The following is an 8,108-nucleotide window of genomic DNA, read 5'->3' on the forward strand; positions in this document are numbered from 1 at the left end:
AACTTGAAAACCAAGAGCTAAATTGATTTATAGCCATGGTTACTCAAAATGCTCAGTGTTTAATCTATTCATAGAAACGTTCTAGAAATCCCCCAGGATTCAAATGTAATAAAAAGGAGCGGTGCTCTTAGGCAGGCATTATTTATACACCTTGCTTGTAAAGCAACAGCTTTCCCATGCGGTTGGAAGAGTTGTGGGTGGCAACATGCAATGGTAAAAAGATAACAGGATACTTAACAGCTTGCTTAAATTAGCATTTTCCCTACACTTTTGACTGTTAAACTGCTTGTTTTGTTTTACCTTACAGGCCCAGATAACCTCGCGGTTAATATACTAGCTGAAATGGGCTCAGCACAAAGAGATTTTCCATGGAAAAATACTTGCCCTAACCAGAGCCAGCAGTTTGAAGGAAACTACGTTTTTCAGTCACTTTAGTGCATTCACAAGACAATGTCTGATTTCACAGCCACAGAACCGAGAGAGGTTATTGAGGATTTCTGCTGAACGAGAGTTTCTGTAGGAGACACTGGCACCTGCAGAGCTGAAGACGGCTCATGCTACCAAATTTTGGGGTCATTTACTGTAAAATCAGCAGCCCGTTTCACTGCACGCCATGGCATAACCAACATTACCTAAGAGAAGCTAAGGAAAGACCTTTTTTAAAATATATATATATATACACACACATAGAATCAATTAGCATACAAACCCTTGCATTTAACCAATCTTTAGGGTACTGTTTCTATATTTTGTCTATATATTTTGTTGGTCCTACTGAGCTTCAAGCAGACTCCCTCCAAGTGCTACCCCAACAGGGCAAATACAGCAGGAAGAGTCAAAATCTGCCTAGAAACTACCTCTAGTCAGCCACAGCTCGCAAGGATCCCATCCTCAGTCATGTGCTTCGTCAGTGGTCTTTGCGTTTTAAAATCAAGTCACCAAAAAGCACAAGAAGCCTGATAAGAGACTGAGTATAATGTATCCAGGTCACTTAATAGTTGGGGTTTTTTAAAGGACATTACTTCAATGCTTTTTTCAGCTAAGAATGTTTACAGAGCACAGCAATTAGTCACTATTTATGGGGCTAAAGGTTAAGAACTATTAAAGAGCCTGCAGCGGTTTGAAGTGGCAGCCACGCCAGGGGGTCCTGCTGGCAAAGAGGGAGCCCTTGATGTTCAAGGATGTCAAAAAAATACAGAAATAAATTCCACAGGCAGAGATGGTTTCTAAGACATGAAATAAAGTACATTTGGGGGTAACATGTGCTTGGAAAAGCAGTATATGGATAAGACTCATGTTCACGTCTGCAGGAATGACTCAAGGGCAGGTGCAGTTTGACTTGTTTTCTTGTTCAATGTATTCCTTGTTTTGTTAAGCTCTGTTTGGCTTTCGTTGGTCCGTCCCTTTTTTGTTTGTTGAGCATCTTTGTAAAAAAACACATGAAAAGTAAATATAGAAATGACCAAATTAAAATAGACCACTGAAGAACCTGCAGGTTGGTTTCGGAATCCAGCAGCACAGACGCTGCTCCTCACCTTCCTGCTGCAGTGAACTGCCCAAAGCTCCAGCACGATGGGAATAACCTGGTGTTATAGCACATCGCTCCCTTTGCTTCACATGCAAACAGCTCTTCTTTGTTAGCCCACCATTCCAAATACTCTGTATGTATTACTTTATGCTTTGGCTCTATCAATTTCTCCCTTTTTTGGCTATTTCCTGCTATTATTTTGGTTGCAGATGCAGTTGTGACAAAGAAAAGCCAACAGTGGGTGCAGAGTTCTGGCTGTAGAAGTGTTGAGGGTTCAAATTTACCTGCTCCATGGTCAAGAAAGAAAAGCAACAGTTTCTTATGGAGAGTCAGGCTCTGGTTCGCCCTTTCTGTCCACGCTCCAGGTTCGAGCTGCTCCTTTTCCAGATGACTATTTTCATTCAGATCCCTGACTCCGTGTGCAGGCTGCATTTGCATACGGAGCTGAATGAGGCTGATAACATCATTACTTACCAGGAAGTGCTACGTGATGTAACATTTCCTGGATCTGAGCTGCCGGGAGGTGTTGGGCTCTTCCTTGAGCTACCCAGGGTGATTCTCAACAGAATTCAACAAGATAAAACACGCACGTCTGCGGAGGGACAACCAGCATGCAGTGTTTATTTAAGGTGAAATCAGCTGCTAGAGAAGCCCAGAGAACTGAGGATTTTTACACAAGTCTTTTCTGTTCCTTGAAGAATTCAGTCTTCCAGTCCCATTCTCCCCAAGCCTGTTCTTGGAGGCCAAAACTTTGTGAGCAGCGCTATGGGCACAGGGATCTCCAAAGACATTAGGAAAACAAATCAGGTACTCCAGCAAATGAGCAGCACTTCCCAGAGATGCGATATTATCTCATCTGCAGTTTGAACTGATGAACGCACTCCTGGGTGAACCAGAGAGGTACGTACACCACAATGAGCAAAACCACAGCCCAAACTCCAACTTGACCTGCCTGCCCCTGCCTTTCCTCCCGCCCCAGCATCTCCTCATCGCCTGCAGACCCTCGGGTTTACAGCTCAGCTCTGAGCAGAGACCAGCTCCCCTCAGATCCAGTTTTTGATCCGCACTTGCGCTTTTATAACTATTTCTTCCCAATTTCTCCCACCCCACCAGCTGGGTTCAGGCAGGGATGACGGATACACCAGCTGCTGCTCCTGAAACCAACAGGAGGTGAAGGGAAATGTCGATGTCCACAATGCTCAGGAGAGACATATACAAGCGACAGAGCTTGTTTCACCTATAACCAACATTTTAGTGAACCTTGCTCTCAATTTCCATTGGCCTCAGACACTAAACAAGGGCATTTCCTTCCTCGGGCAGCAAAGCCACAGGACCTAAACAGCGATGCTGTAGCTCTGTAGCAATTGTTTTGGGACAGAGTCGTGAACTGGGAGCCAACTCTGCCCAGCAAACCGCCAGACAACCTTCAACCAAGCACTTTAAGCTTTTGGATTCCACATTTTTTACAAAAGAGAAGGGGAAACCCAGCCTTGCTCCAGCTAAGCAGCAGCAGCACACAAAGCAATCGTTATGCCAAGATTTAGCTTTTAAATCCCTCAAGATCTGGTGCTCACAGGGCAGAAACAACCTTTGCCTCCCCACCTTGGCGAGCTGTACCTCGGCATTTCCCAGGCACAGCCACAGACCCGCCAATACCCGTCCTCTCCCCGGCCATTCACTCAGACAGACGTGCCAACCAGACAGCCAGTTGCCATGGCATTTTTTCCCCCTACAGACAGATGTCCATTAAAAACCCAGTCAGCCTCAGGTTTGCTTCACAGAGCAGCTTTCAGTTATTATTACCAGCCCGCAAGGAATTTCCACTGTGCCCCTTCACCTCAGATGTTTCGATCCACTTCAGGATTAATCCCTGGGGATTAGAAGGAAACTACTGCAGAACGGGTACAGGTACATTCAAAGGACAAATTCAGGATTACAATCTCGTTTTATGTTTTTGACAGATGACGGCCACCTGACCACATTTGGAAAGGGTTGGATTTGTTACCTCTGCCGCTCTTTCCCTTGTTCACTAAGACTCTATGCTAAAATTCAGGCAAATTGGAAGCGAGATGCGGAACTTTCCCCCCTCCTCCAGCACATTGTACCTGGGCCTCAGATCCAGGATTTTGGCTTCAGGAGGATCCTGCCAGTCCCAGCCAGGAGCATCACCAGAGCCTCCATCCCTGGGGAAGGGACTCCCACCCCTCCGGCACAGCTGAACGCTTCCAGCAAACGCCTGTGCGTGCGGGGGCCACGTCTTCCTTGGTTATGAGGCCACATTTTTATTTAAGATTGGAAAAAGAGCTGAATGGATTCCACCCACCCCCTCAGCCCATCCCGCCTGCAGTGGTGGCCAAGGGCTGGTCCGAGGGGTCCCTCAGGAAAGGCGGGGGAGCTTCCTACTGCATCACCAGCATCTCGGCAGGGTTGAGCTTCAGAGGGAACGGCCAGGGATTTTTATTTGGATGGTAACAGTGCTAAACGCATGAGAACTGGACACTGAAATTTAACTATACAGTGAAATTAGTTTTCTTTGCTAATAAGACAACTGTTAAAGAAACCCTCTCGACGATATCCAGGGAGGGATCTCCCCTCTCACGCCTCAGTCTCAACCTGGCAGGGCTTCTAACGTGTTCTTCCTTTGGGCTGCGGCACTGGGGAGACGTAAACCTTCTGTGTGGGAGCTGACATTTTGGAGGCATTATTGGAGCCCTGCATCCCGGCTGGCTCGCAGCGCGTTTTCCACAGGAGTCTGTGTCTTCCAGGGAGCCAAAAGCCATTGATTCAGCCGTAGGAACGAGAGCTCGTCACAGCGCAGCGAAGCAGCCGGCTCCGAACGTGTACCCAGACGCGGGGTCCCGAGAGAGCGCTCCCTTCCAGGCTCGGACTTACTTCCCAACACGAAGCGTTTGGATTCCTCCTCTCGGTTACAGCTAGCGCAGCTGCAAATACGATCAAAAATATCTAATCCTCTTAGCCGCTTCTGCAGCTCGACTCCAATCGCCGCAGAGGAAAATGCCGCGATTTCGGCGCGCTGCCTGCGTTCCCACACGGCTGCCTCTAAACCTCGGCTTTTACACCAGTGCTCAGTTCTCCCCGGTGATTTTGTGAAGCAGGAGGCAGCGTTTGGCTCCTTGCAATGAAGCTGCAGGAGTCTGTGAGTGAGGGGTGGAGGCCTGGAGCTCCCAGGGCTCCTTCCCTGAGCACGCAGGATCCAGTTGGGATTTCTTCTTTGCTCCAGTGAAGCCGGAGCACGTTCAAAAGCTGCCAAGGAGAATTCCTTGGGAAAATAACCCTCTTTACATCTCGTACCCCTGTATTTGCAGAGGGAAATTCTCGGCACGGCTGTGCTGGATGGGCCCAGCCGGCTCCCCCTCTATCGGCACGAGGCCGCGGGCTGCAGCAGCATCCCTGTCTCCTGCAGACACCTCCAGCTCACCCAGCTCACTCGGCTGCATCTCCCGCTCAGCAAATCCAGCCCTCACAGAAGGTTTTCCAACCGGGACTCCACACAGACCACCATGGATTCAAGCCAACAGAACTAGGAGTTTCTCCAGCCTGTGTTAATTCTGCTTGGAGTGATTACCCATAGCACAGAGGAACTGTTCTAGGAGATGTAGTTATGTTTCATATGCTAAAGAGATTTTCTGTGGTTTTATTTTGGGTTTACAGAGCTCAGACACAGCGACCATGAAGTTGCCTTGGAGCCTCACTCACACCACAGAGAGAAGGATCCCACCAAGGAGGGTTTCCTTCAAGTGCTAAAAACCCCTCTGTTTTACACATTTCTTCACCCAATGGCATCACACATCAGTAAAGACTAATAAATATCACAAGGGCACATAAAGACACAAGGGAAGAGGGAGACTGGGAGGCAGAGGCACATAAACAGGTGTCAAGAGCATCATCTTTGCACCCAGAAAACCAAGGTGCATCCTTCACTGACATTGTCCTCCAAGGCCATTGCCACCACATCAGGACACTGCCAATAGGCAAGAAAAACAGCTAAGTTGCAGTCTTGATGCAGGAAAAGCCCATGTTAAATACACAAAGGCAGCCTGACTGCTCAGCACAGGGCAGCCAGGTGGGTTTTGTGGATATTTTACAACCTCCAGCAGCATTAGGTGCAGCACCCATAGCTCCCTGCACACCCCCAAGCACAGACACGGGGGCTTCACAGCTCAACTTAAGCACTTTTGAGAGCACAACTGCTTTGGGACCCTGTAGAATGTTCCCGCTGAAGTGCCACCTTCAGATAACAAGGAACACGCAGGGACCAGCGTGGCCCCGGGGGATCTCAGGTTGGGAATGAGGCTTGTGCTTAATGCAGCGCCAGCAAGACGACAGCACATCCTCACCCCACAAACCCAGATAACCTCTACAGCCACAAAATCATGGCATTACTAAACCTGCCCAAACCCTGCTTTACCTGGTGAACTCAGGAACATCCTGCTCAGACCACAAAACATTCTGTTGCCTCCCAGCCCCAAGAAAACCTCCCCAAAAAGCCCCCACCTGCCCCAGCAAGGCGGCAGCTTTACAGGAGCTGTTGGCCCCAAAGAAGGTTCATCAGGAACCAGTTTCGTGGTGAGGAAGCAAACGTTGCTCTCTCAGGTGTTTGATGTTTTCAACCAGCTTGGGGTAGAAGGAGTTTGATTCTCCAGCTTCCTATGAGAAGTTGGAAGGAAACCATGCGAGTGTCTTGAGGTTTGTTGTTTAACTCAATTAACCAATTACTTCCAGGTCAAGAGGGGGCAAAGCTATAAATACTGTTTGCTGCTATAAAGAATGTTTGCTCAAGGGTGGTGCAGGAGTAGGAAATGCGAGGTGCTGGGTTTTAACTTAGGCTTGAAATGGAAGCAAATATCACAAATTGCTTCCTCCTTCAAGCAAACCTGTTGCTATTTTGCTGTTGCCCCTCGGCAGCTGAAGTGAACCTGTGCATAGAATTGGCTCTTGCCTTGGGAAACATGTGCGGGAATTCAGGCTGGAGAATGAACGCACAAATGTTCCTCCTGCACCGCAAACTCCCCTCCAAATGCTGATGACTGTCCTGGTGTAGGACCTGCTGTTGAGAGCTGGATGTGTCTGCCTTTAAAATACCATTTATTAAACAAAAATGCTAATTTATGTAAAAAAGAGGGGAAAAAAAAAGCAAGCCTAGGAAAAGTTGGTGTGGATTTCTCAGAGCTCAAACGAGAACAGACAAGTTGGTTGGTGCAGATCAAGGCAGGAATTTTCCATGGGGCCTTAGGGAGTTGGGCTCCGGTGAAAAGGCAAATAGAGCAGAGGGTGGGTGGTGGGATGGCAGCGTGTGTCCCCTTGGGGGGGACCTGGGCTGGCCATGGGATGCTCCAGCTGCCAGGACAGACAGATGTGGACATTTGACTACAGGGTACCCCAGCTGCCCTAAGTTTCCCTCCCACACAGGGGGACACAGCCCTTACTGTCCCTCCCGTCACCCATCCAACCGCTCGGGAACAGCTGCTGGAGTGAATCGTTTCAGCATCCTCCAAGCGTGGAGGGCTCTGCCAAGCTTCACGTGACTTCTGGCTGTTGCTCCACTCCATCTGTGTTCTCTGTGGCCATTTTAAATCCTGCAGCCCCGCTGACCCCTCGCGTGAGCAGGTGGGTGCTCTGCCTGCAGAGGTGACGTTGGGGACTCTTGGGCTCCCTTGGCTGCTCTTGCTGTTCCTGTCCTGCCCATGTCTGCAGAATCACATTTTGCTGTCCTCTTCCCCCTCTGCCAGCCTGTGAATCAGGGGCCTTCTGCAGAGAGAGAAAAGCAGGATCCAGGGAATGAAGCTGGTGACAAGGCTGGAGCACAAGTGTGGTGGGAGCGGCTGAGGGAGCTGGGGGTTCAGCTGGAGAACAGGAGCTGAGGGGAGACCTTCTGATCTCTGAACTGCCTGAAAGGAGCTTGGAGCCAGGGGGGTCGGGCTCTGCTCCCCAGGAACAAGCGCCAGGAGCAGAGGAAACGGCCTCAAGTTGCGCCAGGGGAGGTTGAGGTTGGATCTGGGGAACAATTTCTTCCCCAAAGGGCTGTGGGGCATTGGAACAGGCTGCCCAGGGCAGTGCTGGAGTCACCATCCCTGGAGGGTTGGACAGACCTGAGATGAGGTTCTCAGGGATGTGGGGCAGTGCCGGGGGGGGGTTAATAGTTGAACATGATAACTTTAAGTGTCTTTTCCAAGCAAAACCATTCTGATTCTCTCTCCTTTCCAATACCACCACATGTCCCACATGGCAAGTGCCAGGTCAGGCCTTGCCCTAGAGCTCTGTGATGCTGCTCCAGGCACCCGACGCAGCATCAGCAGAGACGCGTCACCCCTCTGCTGTTCAGTGTGTGTGTGGGAGATTTCCTTCATGATTTAAAAAGAATCTATTTCAAGGTTTTTAATCATAGCAGGAGCTTGGCCAATCTTAGCTGTCCAGTGCTTGGGGGAAGTTTGCTGCTGCTGCAACCTCCTTCTGTGGTGACACTGAATCATCAGCCACAAATCTGAGGTGGTGTTTTGAGTCGCAGATGTCAAAACCCAACCGCGGGCTGGAGAAGTCTGGGTGCCACCGCTTTTTTCCA

The sequence above is a fragment of the Patagioenas fasciata genome, chromosome 17 (assembly GCF_037038585.1).
Source record: "Patagioenas fasciata isolate bPatFas1 chromosome 17, bPatFas1.hap1, whole genome shotgun sequence".
NCBI classification, from domain to species: Eukaryota; Metazoa; Chordata; class Aves; order Columbiformes; family Columbidae; genus Patagioenas; species Patagioenas fasciata.